The 13,794-nt window shown below is 39.0% G+C and overlaps 1 protein-coding gene and 1 long non-coding RNA gene across 2 annotated transcripts in view; one reads left to right on the top strand and one right to left on the bottom strand.

The window, feature by feature from the left end:
* Window positions 1–1,172, bottom strand: part of LOC135753309 (serine/threonine-protein kinase WNK1) — a 105,696-nt gene extending 104,524 nt beyond the window's left edge. The window contains exon 1 of the mRNA XM_073816148.1: window positions 934–1,172. The gene's annotated coding sequence lies outside the window, so the exon portion shown is untranslated. The remainder of the gene's footprint in view (window positions 1–933) is intronic.
* Window positions 1,173–1,264: 92 nt separating this feature from the next.
* LOC135753310 (uncharacterized) lies at window positions 1,265–2,391 on the top strand. Its single transcript, XR_010533588.1, has 2 exons — window positions 1,265–1,390; window positions 2,041–2,391. It is a non-coding gene; the product is annotated as an uncharacterized lncRNA (long non-coding RNA).
* Window positions 2,392–13,794: the final 11,403 nt, after the last annotated feature.

A 13,794-nucleotide genomic window follows, 5' to 3' on the forward strand; every position in this document is an offset into this window, starting at 1 on the left:
TTTTCACAGTGAACCAAGAGGTCAACAAAGCCTCTTGGTTCAAACATTTGCTTTAACTGTCAAGAAGTAACTTGTTACTGTAAACTGTAAACTAAAAGTTATATGATATTGTTTAGTTAAAAGTTATATTGTGTCTGATTAGGACACAGTGTAACCAACAGCCTAAACAATTTCAATTCCTTACTACATGCAATAAAAGCAAACATTTTACTGTGGTATCTTTACACCATGTAAATTAGTAAAAATCTTATAAAATATCCACACAGTTAAAGATTACATCTGCAGTAGGCCATACATGGATACAGATATAATTAGTTTAACTGTGAACACCAACTCAAGTTGTTTTTTATCCAAAGGTTAATTATTATAAATAAACATTTTGTGTATGACTGTAAGAAATTAAATCTGCAATTAGGGCCCTCTGTCTATAAGACCCACCACACTTACTATGCAAGTCACTTTAAGAATATGACTTTTGAAAAAATCATGCTTAGGCTACCTACTCCAATATTATAAGTAAAGGCAATGACAGTAAAGAATCAAGAATATTTCATGTTTGTCATTTATATTTATGTTGATGTCATTCTACTTTGGATGACAGTGAAAAAGCGGTTTCTATTGTGACACAATTAAACATCTTACTAAAATCAGTATTAATATGCATTTAGCGAACCAGACCGCAGATAAAATGTTTACATTAACATCATCAATTGAATGTTTATTGTCATCTGTCAAATTTTGGTTGTTGACATATTTTGTCAATCATCCAAATATAGGCCAACATGCATGTAAAATTACATTCGTTTTTGCATTCACAGTTAAAAAAGCATACTATTACATTCGTTTGAAATCCCCCTCCTAAAATATCATACAACATATTCACATAATGAGCTAAATATCACGTAACATGTAAATGGCCTTTAAAATGCTTACCAATAAAAGGTGGCGAAAGCGATATAAAAACATAAAAAATAAACAACGCTGGTCATTTTTGGATGTGTTTTCGTCATTCAATATTGCTTGAAATTATCGTTTAAAGTTTTTCGCACGGGACGGCTATAAATAACAAGACTGAATAAACGCGTTTAACGGTGATGATGACCACCTGCAGGTGCAAATAACCGATCTCGAATAACAGCTCAAACACCCTCCATCATATCCAACAAGCTTAAAGCAATTCACGAGAAACTCACATGTCGCAGTCCTGCTACTGTATGGGTGATAATGCAGTGTCAATCTCAAGTGTCGTATTTATTTTATCTGCCTGCACAAGCGGAGGCTGCAGTTTCGGGACCGCAGTCATAGGACCGCAGTTATAGGACCCTAGGTTTTTATTGACAACGCCACCTAGCGAACTAGAGGACCAACAAAGATGGATGACAAGCAGAGTGTGAGTATCAAGTTTGAATCAATTTTTATTTGAACATTAAATACAATCGTGATGCATTTCATTGGAAAGTTAACATAGCCGATTAACATAGTGATTGTGATTTGCTAAATAGTCTTGCATATCCATCATACGTAATATGGCAAGGAACGTTTATTTGTGTAGCACATTTCATACACAGAGGTCATTCAACGTGCTTTTTATAGAATAATGCTGTAAATAACTTGTTAGCACATTCGTTTAATTAAACTGTTGCATAAAAGCTTGTGTTGACTTAGTGACAGTACAAGAAAACTGTATTACGCTGGTTGTAAAAACTTGTTAGTTAGTTACTCGTTTTTTTTTTTTTTTAGTTAAAATAATATAAATATGTTTTAACTGTCACATGATCACAGTCAGCCTTTTTGACGTTACCACACAATACATGTTATGAATATGTCTCTTCATTTAGATGTGGTTTTAATGTTGATTGAGATATGTGACATTTTTATAGTCAGACATAACAGTAGGCCATCATAATAATTGACTGTTAAAATACCATGTGTTAGATTGTGTCATGTACTGTTTACTGTACTGTACTGTACTGTACTGTGTACCACTTTTTAACAGCATTTTTGTTAATCAGTGATTATGTTCTTTATGTACTATTTCAGTGAAGTGGAGGAATTTAATCGAATCATAGACAAACAATTGAAAAAAAGAGGGGAGAGCATCCAGTTGCTGCTGCATACATCACAATGTGTGCTTTAAATATTTAATATTTATATTTATCTATCTCTCTCTATTATTATTTTTTATCTGCTCAGATGTGCTTTATTGACATGAATGTTTCAAGAACCTTTGATCCTGTAATGAACACTATGCAATACTAATATGAACATTACTTGGTATGAAGATTGATATAATTTTGTACCGTATATAATGTGTGTGCTCTGTGGTGACTAAAATCTTTAAAGTTTGAAATCAAAAATTAAAGAGTTGTTGAACATGTTCAACTAAATGTTCCTGGTTTCATTCATTTCTTTATCTTTCTCTCACTTAGGAGTCAGTGAAGACGTTGTCCATGCAGTTCTTATGTTGTTCACATCATTAACAAATTTGGGTAACACTTTACAATAAGGTTAATTAGTTAACATTAGTTAACTACATTAATTGCATGGACTAATAATAAACTGCACTTATACAGCATTTATTAATATTTGTTAATGTTAATTTCAACAATTAGTAATACTTGATAGTTGGTTAATGAATTGTGAACTAACATGAAAAAACAATTAAACGCTTTATTTAGCTTAATTAAAGATTAAGGTTAATAAATACTGTAACAAATGTTTTGCTTATGGTTTGTTCATGTTAGTTAATACATTAACTAATGTTAACTAATGAACCTTATTGTAAAGTGTTACACTATTTTTTTGTGTGTGTTAAAATTCAACTGTTGCAATATATAATTTTATAAATACAACAATTTTAAATCCTTGTGTATTCCCTCTGTTCTTGAATATGTGATTGACTAAAAAGGCTAAAGTACACGATTCCTTGTTTATTTTACTTGATGAGTTATTAAATAATGCAACGTAGAGCCAATAATTACTTAACATTCCTAAAAATCAGATTTAATTTAAATAAAGAAAGCAGTATTTGGGTGTAATAAACCTTTAAAAACATCTAAAACTTTAAAAGTAGTTTAAATTGGGTGAAAATATGCATTTGTGGCACTTTTTTCGAGTAGCATCTGCCTGCACCACCAGTTTCGCTAGATGGCGCTGTTAAAAAAAACGAGGGTCCTAAAACTGCGGTCCTGAAACTGCGGTCCTGAAACTGCAGTCTCCGCTTGTGCAGACAGATAATGTTGGAAGTGTGAGGAACAGACCACCTTGTTCTCCAGCAGCACACAATAAATCACGCGCTCATACGCCGCGTTCACTTTAAAACGCGCATGTGAGCGCAATTGCACTAGGATATTGTTATAAAAAAATATCCGCAACAATCAGGCTTTATTAAATGGACGATGTCGTCGCGCTTATATCTTAGCTCGGCATCCCTGGAAATGTCTCCTTATCAAAATGATTAATGAATGCTGCTTCACGCCCATACTGAGCACTGAGATCAGCTCTAATGAAATGGAACATTCCATACCCTGATTTCCTCGTTACAGGAATAAATATGGAGTTTCTTACCCTTTACATTATATGACATCATTATCAGGCTACGCCTTTAGTTCACCTGAAAATTAAAAAAAATCTGTAATCATTTAAGCCTGCTATACCTTAATGTCCCAGAGATGACATGATATGTAGGATGTTTGCTAAGGATCTGCAAAACATCTGCTGTAAATCTAAATTTACATACATTCTAATTTTCATAAACATTTTCGACATCTGACAGGAAACATCTCAGAGACATAATGCAGATGAGAAAACAATCAAAAAATACACCTTGCAGATGTTAATGCAGACATCAAATTTTCCAAATCTATACGATTGGCCTCATGTGAACCACAAAAGAGATATTTTCCAGAGATAATAATGATTACAGCCACTTGTAGCCAGTGGTTGTCAAACTCTAAAAAGCCACAACATAACCCAGAACATGAATTCATTTATAAACAGACGATAATTTAACTGAATTTGAACAATAAATATACTGATGTTAAACCTTATATGTCTTATTTAAATATTCAAAAGTATTTTCTCACGTATAAGTAGGTTACCAAATGACTTCAGGGGCCTTATAGTAGTACACAATTCACATGCACTAATTTAGTGATACAGTACTTTCATTTGGATTGTTCAAGATTTTTTAACAGCCTCACTCTTCCTTCGTATGTAAAAGACTGGTTTGAATATTTGGGTAAATATCTAATTTTGTGTATAGGAAGAAATGATAAAATAATTTTCAGTACTGAGTAAAATACTTAAAAGCTTCATTCACTTGTAAAGATAGACACATTTTTTATGATGTTTCAATCAAAGTATATGTGAGTGTTCCAAAAATCTGAAAAATGTCTTGATTTTTAAACAGAAATTGAAAAGGCTATGACCAAATCCATAATGTTAATTTTTTTCTGTAGTATAGCTGACTAAACCCTTACAAATATGTGTGTGTTCCTTCACATGTAACAAAATCTCCAGTCAGAAAATACAAGGTTTAACTTTTCATTGTGAAATTTGAGGAATTTCTCTTTTTACATAAACTGTACATATTCATAATACCCATGTTATGGCTTTGCGAAAATGTTGTGAAATACTGTAAGCTTAAAAGTTCAGCCAGTTAATACATTAACTGACTGTGACTGACAATGACAAATAGTGAATGACTTTAAATAAGTCATCAGCCGGTAGGTTGCATACCAGCCTAAAAACTGAAATGTTTTCCGTTTGTCTCTGCATGAGAAATGCTGCTGTTTGTGCTCTTGAATCTTCACTGTAACTGAAACGCAGAGCTGGTCGAAGGTCAGAGTGTCGTGCTTAAACCTGTTATCATGAAAAGTATCCAGGAACGAATGAAAAATGTCATGCCTGTCACGGTAGGAAATCCACTGTTTCCTCCGTGTCATGTTTGTGTGTGTGTTTGTTACTCACAGCTCTGCCATGTGCTCGTTAGGCTGATGCCGCTCACCTGTGTGTTGATTGCCTCGCTCCAGCTGCTCATCATTACATCTCCTCCATAAATACTCACATGACTCTCTGTTTCCCTGCCAGATGATCACTTTCTGTTTGGTCCTCGTGTTGTGTGGTTCTTCGTCTCAGTCTTGGATTACGAGTTGCATTGTGGATTGTTTATTGTCGTCGTCGTCTCCGTGTGGATGTTCCGTGCACAGTCTGGATTTACCACTCCTCACCACTCCACCAACGCTGCACTCAATAACCATCTACCACCGTAGTCCTCGTCACCATTGCCAACAACACCGAACATTTCCTGCTTGTGTCATTTCTCTCTCTGTGTTTATAAATAAACATTGTGTTTTCACCTGCAATTGCTTCCGCTCAGTTCGTGTCATTACAATGCCTTTTTGAGTCTTTAAATGTTTAGTATATCTGTTCTTTTGTACTAAACACAAGGTGTTGCATTTTCCTGGTATTAATGGGTGTGTGTTATAAAAGATTCAGATACAAAGCCCAGAATGACTAGCCTGGTCCAACCAGACTCTCGTACATTCATTTCATTTGTACATAAGGTCTGGCCACACTCCATTGCAAAGCGTTACTTCTGTTAAGGAGGATCCTCTGTTGAACTTTAAAACTATAGGATCTGCCCAAAGTCACTCAGGATCTGCCATAGCCAATCGCTGACGGGTGGTCGTGACCAAGGGCGTAACTTTGGGTCTACCATTGGGGGGGTTAAACTCGCGGCATATTTGTTTATTTATTGAATCATTTTCTTGTGTAAAAGGTAACATGCTAATTTGCCGTTCCTATATTATAAATACATTGTGATACTTTTACTGATTTAGACTACTTAACGTAAATGCAGCTGTTCACTTGACTATTTATGCCATAATGACACAAATTAAGTGTTTAAGCACTAGCCAGCAGTGGCAGTTTCCACATTTTTTGTGTGTTCAATATTTTATCAAAAAAGAAACAAGAACTTAAAGATTAATCAATTCCATCACTGTATTGGCACCTACATGCAGCAAATGTATTATGAACACTTCAACTCTCAATACATTACACAATACAGGGTGGCACACTGAAGTGCAGCTTGCACCTTTATTCAGAACAGATTTCACATATTGGTGGGCATCACAAAAACTCACCATCCACTAACAAAATCTAAACAAAAGCATGTAAATACAAAAGAAGGCCTATCTGTAAATCACATTTAAGGTACTGTATGTGACAACATATTAGGCTGCAACTGTAGTGACACGTAATGAGTGGAAGCAAATGCAGGAGATAAATAACACAATGTTTATTAATAACAAACACAGAGAGAGTATTGAGAGTCAATGCGGAAGTAAATAGTCCAGTGTTGTTGTTGTTTGCAATGGTGGCGAAGACTACGGTGGAAGTTGGGGTTTGAGTGCGACGTTGGTGGAGTGGTGAGCAGTGGTGAAATCCAGGCTGAACACGGGAACATCCACACGAAGACGACGACAATACACATCCAACTGAAACTGTAATCCAAACGACACGAGACAACCAAACAACACAGAGCCGAACACAAAGTGAGAATCTGGCAGGGAACAGAAAGTCAGGTGAGTATTTATGGAGGTGATGTAATGATGAACAGCTGGAGCGAGACAATCAACACACAGGTGAAGGGAATCGCTCTAACGAGCACATGGCTGGGGTGAGTGAACAAACAAACACACACACACATGACACGGTGGAAACAGTGGATTTCCTACCGTGACAGTACCCCCTCCCCTAGGAACGCCCCTTGACGTTCCCAGCCTGCTTTACCTGTCGATTGTAGTCATCGATAAGGCGGTGATCCAGTATGTCCCGAGCAGGAACCCACCTTCTCTCCTCCGGACCGTAACCTTCCCAATCCACCAAGTACTGAAATCCGCGTCCCCTCTGTCTGGAGTCCAGAATACAGTTAACCAAATAAGTGGTCTCCCCATTAACGATACGAGGCGGGGGGGAACCGGGGCAGGCGGATTAAGACGGGATGAAATCACCGGTTTAATTTTGGAAACATGAAAAACGGGGTGAACCCTCCTGTACGCCGGTGGAAGGCTCAGACGCACTCAGATTGATGATTTTGGTAACAGAAAACGGGCCAATAAATTTGGGAGCAAGCTTATTCGAAACGGAACGCATCGGAATATTCTGGGTTGAAAGCCACACTCTTTGACCGACGACGTAACGGGGAGGCTTTGACCGGTGGCGATCGGCCTTGGCCTTGGTGCGCGACCTTGCCTGGAGCAAAGCTCTGCGAGCTATAATGATGGTCTCCGGTAAAATGGGCTCGGGAGTAGCAGTGCGATCGGAACGCTAAAAAAGACGGGATAAAGCATCGGGTTTGATGTTTTTGGAACCCGGCCGGTAAGATAATGTAAAATCGAAACGTCCGAAAAAAAGTGCCCACCGAGCCTGCCTGGAGTTAAGTCTTTTGGCGGTTCTAGTGTTTTCTAATAAAGTGTTTTCTGTTTTCCCCCGACATCGTCTGCATTTGGGTTCATCTGTCCTGCCAAATCCTCACACTCAGTCGAAATGATGTGTCATAGAAAAGAAAGAGACTGTGCATGAAAAACGCATTTTTCTGCCTTGACAAAAAGCCCATTCTCTAGCAACCGCAGAAGCACTCGTCGTACGTGTTGCAAATGCTCCTGGAGAGACGAGGAAAAGATCAGTATGTCATCCAGGTAAACATATATAAACTGATCGATCATGTCTCGCAACACGTCATTAACGAGTGCTTGGAAGACCGCTGGTGAGTTTGTGAGTCCGAAAGGCATCACGCAGTACTCAAAATGGCCACGAGGGGTGTTAAAAGCAGTCTTCCATTCATCCCCCTTCCTAATACGGCCCAAATGATATGCATTACGTAAATCCAATTTAGTGAAGACGGACGCTCCTTGCAACCTCTCGAAGGCAGAAGACATTAACGGCAAAGGATAGGTATTCTTTACCGTAATGTTGTTCAACCCTCGGTAGTCAATACAAGGTCACAAGGACCCGTCCTTCTTAACCACAAAAAAGAACCCCGCCCCCGCTGGAGAAGAGGAAGGACGAATGAACCCCGTTGCCAGAGAATCAGAAATATATTTCTCCATGGCCTCCATCTCAGGAACTGACAGAGAGTATAACTTGCCCTTAGGCGGAAACGTACCTGGCAATAATTCTATCGCACAGTCATAGGGACGATGCGGAGGAAGAGAATCAGCCCGAGACTTACTGAACACCGCCTTCAGGTCGTGGTACTCCGCGGGCACGTTAGACAAATCCACTGCTTCCCCCTGAAACACAGACTCAGAAACAGTTAAACAGGCAGAGACAAGACAGGACTTATGACACTCCTCGCTCCAGCTGGTAACAGATCCCAGTTTCCAGTCAACAGTGGGGTTATGGGAATGGAGCCAAGGATGTCCGAGAACAATGGTGGAGAGAGCAGTGTCAGTGATAAAAAAAGAAATTGTCTCTGTGTGATTTCCAGAAGTGATGAGTGTGATGGGTGCGGTGGTGTGCTTGATAGTGGGAAGTTGTTGTCCGTTGAGGGCGAAGGGCGCAATCTGGTGGGTGAGAGGAATAACCGGTATCTGAAGCTTACGTGCCAGTGAGCTGTCGATGAAGTTGCCCTCCGCCCCCGAATCCAGAAGTGCGTGACCAGTGTGAGACTTGGTGGACCACCGTAGCCTCACCGGAAGGAGAGTGGATGTTGTCGAGGTCTTGCTGGCAGAGATCCCGCCCGATAGTAGCCTCAGTCTTACTACCGGGCTTGGTCTTTTACCGGGCATTGCTGACACTGATGACCCGGCTCACCGCAGTACAGACACAATCCCAGGGATCTCCGCCGATTCCTCTCCTCCCGGGGTAACCGAGCTCGACCCACCTGCATGGGCTCCGGATCTGAGAGACCGCCGGCGGAGATTTCGCTGGGGCAGATGGGAAACCCCGGTACGTGCAACACTGAATTCCATATTTCTCCTGTCTCAGGGGAAACAGAGGGAATGATGCATGACCATTCAAAAAAATGACTGAGTTTCTAACTATACAAAGCTTAATGCAAATGGGTGAAGTGTCCCTTTAAAAGGTCCAATTTGTCCTTATGTATGTGACACACTGCAACATGGTTCAGCCTCTGCTGTGTCATAGTTGTGCGTAAACTGGGGTCTGTTTACACTTGGTATTAAGATGTGTTTTCATCGATCGGATCACAAGTGGACGAGAGAAACATCACGTTTACTGTACACCTGGTATTTAAATCCGTCTCTTTTGTCCACTTTCGACCACTTCTGTCCCGAATACTGTGAGTGGGTGGTCTGTCGAGACGAGTTGGCGAGTCTCTCTGCTGTCATTCAAACGCGAGCGGGAGTAATTATGAGTTTATATGGACGCAAACTAATATTATGTCAGAGTCCACTGCTTGTTTAGCAAGTAAACATACTGCACAGTGTTTTTTACGTGTATATGTTAGAGCTTTCTCTGAATTTTCAGCGCAATTGATGAAATAGGATCGCGCAACTTTCACACGCTTTCAAAATGAAACTACGGAGATCAGACGCTTTAGTTTTATCAATGAAAGGCTAAAAATAGCGCTTTTCACCGTGTGTTCGCGCCAGAAGTCAGAAAAGACGTAAAACGTTGTGATTTGCAGTGGTGTCAAAAGTATTCATATTCATTACTCAAGTAGAAGTATAGATACTAGGGTTAAAAAAGACTTTTGTAGAAGTTGAAGTATCAACTCAAGCTTTTTACTCAAGTAAAAGTGAAAAAGTACTGGTTTCAAAACTACTTAAAGTATAAAAGTAAAAGTAATGTAAGGAAAAAATTTCATTACGGAAAAAAGCCTAGGCCGCACCACAGGGGCCTTTTGTGCACTACCCTATCTCCTCTAAAACATGTTTCTAAAGGCCATAATAACTATAGTGTTATATTAAAAATGTTAATGTTAAACAATTTGGGATGCACTAGGGCCAGGGGTAGGCAACATCAGTCCTGGAGTGCCGATGTCCTGCAGATTTTAGCTCCAACCCTTATAAAACCTTGGCTACCTGTAGTTTCAGGTGAATTTATAGACCTTTATTAGTTTGTTCAGGTCTGCTTGTTTAGACCTGGAGCTAAACACTGCAGGACATCGGCACTCCATGTTGCCTACCCCTGCACTAGACTATTTCAACCACATACGGTACATGCCCATTAAAAATGAACGCATTTCAATACAATGCGAACAAATACATTAAAGCAGTGGTTCTCAAACTGGGGGCCGCGAGATGGTGCCAGGGGCCCCAGTTTTATAATATTTTATGAAATACATTACTTTATTATAAATTCTGTGTAATTAAACCTCAAAAAATAAGGCTACTAAACAAAAGCAATACATTGTATAATTTAATATGTTTTGTTTAATTCAAATTGTAAGTTTAAGAATGTTTATGTCATACATTTTCTTTGGGGGTCGTGAAGGAATCAACTGTACACAAGGGAGGCAGCAAAAAAAAAAAGGTTTGATAACAACTGCATTAAAGAACCACATATGTGTACTACTGAGCATTAACATGTGTTCCCTAGAGAGGAAGATATGATGATTAGTTGCCTATAAATATTGTAATGGTGCAAAAAGTCAAACTTCAGAGCAGGGCCGCTGCTGGCAAAACTTCTACAGTGGTGCCCTCTTTAGTTAAAAAACAACAAAATCTCACACAACTATAGTATGTGTGAGAATAGAAATATGCTATTGTTATCATTTATAATTGTATTTTGACAGCAACACAAACTACAATTATACAAATATGCAATTATATATTATAGCCTATATTCCTGTATCTGTACTTGTGTAGCTAATGGACTTTAGTATACTTTACTTTAGTCAGTATAAATCCAAACAATTAAGGAGAATTACTAAATGTCTTTCTTTTAAGTAAATTCAAAAAGTCAGGTTTAAGGAAACAGCTGATGTCTATTAACAAAAGCAAAAGTTGGTATGTATAGTTATGTGTTTGATTGATTTAACACTCAAGCATTCAGCTAAGTAGGTTTTGTTAATGCAAATAAAATTTAGGGTAGTTATAAGCATATACAAAACAACAGATGTCTTTAGCATAGATATCTTTGCCATGCTTCAAAACGCAACGCAGCACAATGTCATTTAAGTTGAACAACTGAAGTTATATGATATAAATTGGTATTGTTACACTATTTAAATCACACAGATGAGTTGGTGTCAGCGGACAGCTATATATTTACACAGGCTTGTGAATGTGAACTGACCTGAAAGTGATGCGCGAGTTTTATTTCGTACTTTTCCATTTGAAGACAGAATGCCGCGTTCTGTTACTGTACAAACGGATGGCGGATGATATCAAAGCATCGCGAGAGCAAACTGCTCCGCATGCTTTCTAATCGCTCTCGCGGTTCTTTTATGTTTTTCTGTGCAGCAGCATCGAACAAACTTTTGATCATCTGCAGTCAGCTGGGGGGGCGGGGATTGCGTACAAACCAATAGGGTGTCGGAATGGTGTATGTTTATACTTCTCATCCAACCACAATCGCATTTATCTGGATGATGCAATTTATCAAGATAGGTTTTTTTTAACGATGACAAGCCGGAATGAAAAAAAGCAAACAAGCCGAAATAATAGAAGTAACGAGGCGATTTTTAAAATGTAAGGAGTAGAAAGTACAGATAATTGTGTGAAAATGTAAGGAGTAGAAGTAAAAAGTCGTCTGAAAAATAATTACTCCAGTAAAGTATAGATACCCAAAATAGCTACTTAAGTAAGGTAACGAAGTATTTGTACTTCGTTACTTGACACCTCTGGTGATTTGTACTACCAAGTCTTTCTTGCTGGCAAATGAAATTAAAGGAGCATTTCAACATAGAAACATAAATCTTTATTGAAAGTGTGTTATATTTATACTGCCCTCCAAAGCCTAAGTGCAGTATCTACGCAAACACTGAAACTGAGAAAAATGGCTTTAAAGTTTTTACACTAGCCAGCCAAACATGTTGTAGGTAGATTAGTGGTAATGCATTCATGTAATGCCTTGTTAGGAAGAAATTTTTTATAGATAAAAATCATGACCACTGATGTGACCTTTGACTCCCAAAATGCAGATACTGCACTCTGCCTTTGAAAGACCTTACACAACTAAAACACTATTGCAAAAGCAAAGTGCAGTATCTACGAACTAAATGTGTTCATTCAACTTTTTCTCATGCTTCTTAATACATTTTGATTGTTTTTAATAACTGTAATTGTTGGATTGGAAATTAAACTGACTTAAGGGCTGTTGGATAGGTACACTTTATCCTGGTGGACCGATTAGAGTCCAAGAATTGAGTCAAGCACCATTCAGATACTGATTAAACTTTACTGAAGAAAGGAGGGTTTGTGTATGTGTGGTCTGTACAAATAAAACACAAAACAGATATACATAAGATATGATAAATTACACAAAATACAATAATACAGCCCAGTACTTATAAATGTAGTTAGGAATAAATTATATTATCCACACAGTAGCATTAACAATATGGGCGTGAAGTAATAACTGCAAAATATATATCAAATATCTAAATGCTCAACTTAAATCTTCATATTACAATCATATGCAATATAAATACACTTACTTATATAAACAGCAACTATCAATGTGTTAAAACCTAACAAAATAGCAATATAAATCAAACAATAAACTCGATATGGCGGGAAATGCACGGAGGATCGCGCATACATTAACACTCGATAAACGAGCTCAATAACTCAAGTTTAAATCACCTAACGGTGATATCCCGCATAACTGCAACATAAACATGCTCTGGATAATATTTATATTGTTAATAACTCACTTTCCTTGATGTACGCACACACTTGAACTTGAAACGGCTCGTAGCGCTTCCTCACAGCTCCCCTCACATTCACCTGAGTCTCTTCATGACGCGCACGGGCTTAAAGGGTACGTGCATGGTCTTAAAGGGGCCGCGCACACAAACCGTTTGTACAGCCGCCCCCAAATTGCATACTCAATTTGAATTATGAGAGGGCCGCGTGTGCGTTAATGATGCTACAGTGGGTGTTTGAAGCTCCTCCTTGTCCTCTTCCGGAATTGGAGGTAGAACCACTAGTCGAGCCACAGGTCTCATATAAACTTTGCCTTCGACCTGGACGTCCACTGATCTCACCTTTGAATCTTGACTAGGGTGCACCTGGACTACCATTCCAACCGGCCAGTGTGCCCTTGGCTGCTGGGGATCCATTATCATGACTACAGTGCCTTGGGTTATATCAGAGCCTGTGTGATGCCATTTATGTCTGACCTGGAGATTTGGAAGGTAATGGCGGATAAAGGAGGACCAGAAATGGTCAGCAAGCACCTGGGAGTGCTTCCATCGTCGATGACTCAGGCCTTCCTCCTTAGGGTAGATAACTGCAGGCAAGGAGCTATCGAGCCGCCCCGTGAGAAGAAGGTTGGGGGTTACTGGGTCAAGATCGGCCACATTGGAAGACACATACCCAAGAGGTTTTGAATTAAGGATGTTCTCCACCTCAATTAACACAGTCCTGAGTACTTCCTCTGATACAGATTGGGCCCCAATAGTTGCAGATAATGCCATCTTTATGGATCTTATCTCCCTCTCCCACACTCCCCCAAAGTGTGGTGCTGCAGGAGGATTGAAATGAAATGCTATCTTCTGTGGAGCGAGTCTTTGCTGAAGATCATGTGACATGGACTGGAAAGCCTCCCGGAGCTCCCGTTCTCCTCCTCGGAAATTCGTCCCTTGGTCAGACA

The sequence above is a fragment of the Paramisgurnus dabryanus genome, chromosome 11, assembly GCF_030506205.2.
Source record: "Paramisgurnus dabryanus chromosome 11, PD_genome_1.1, whole genome shotgun sequence".
Lineage (NCBI taxonomy): Eukaryota > Metazoa > Chordata > Actinopteri > Cypriniformes > Cobitidae > Paramisgurnus > Paramisgurnus dabryanus.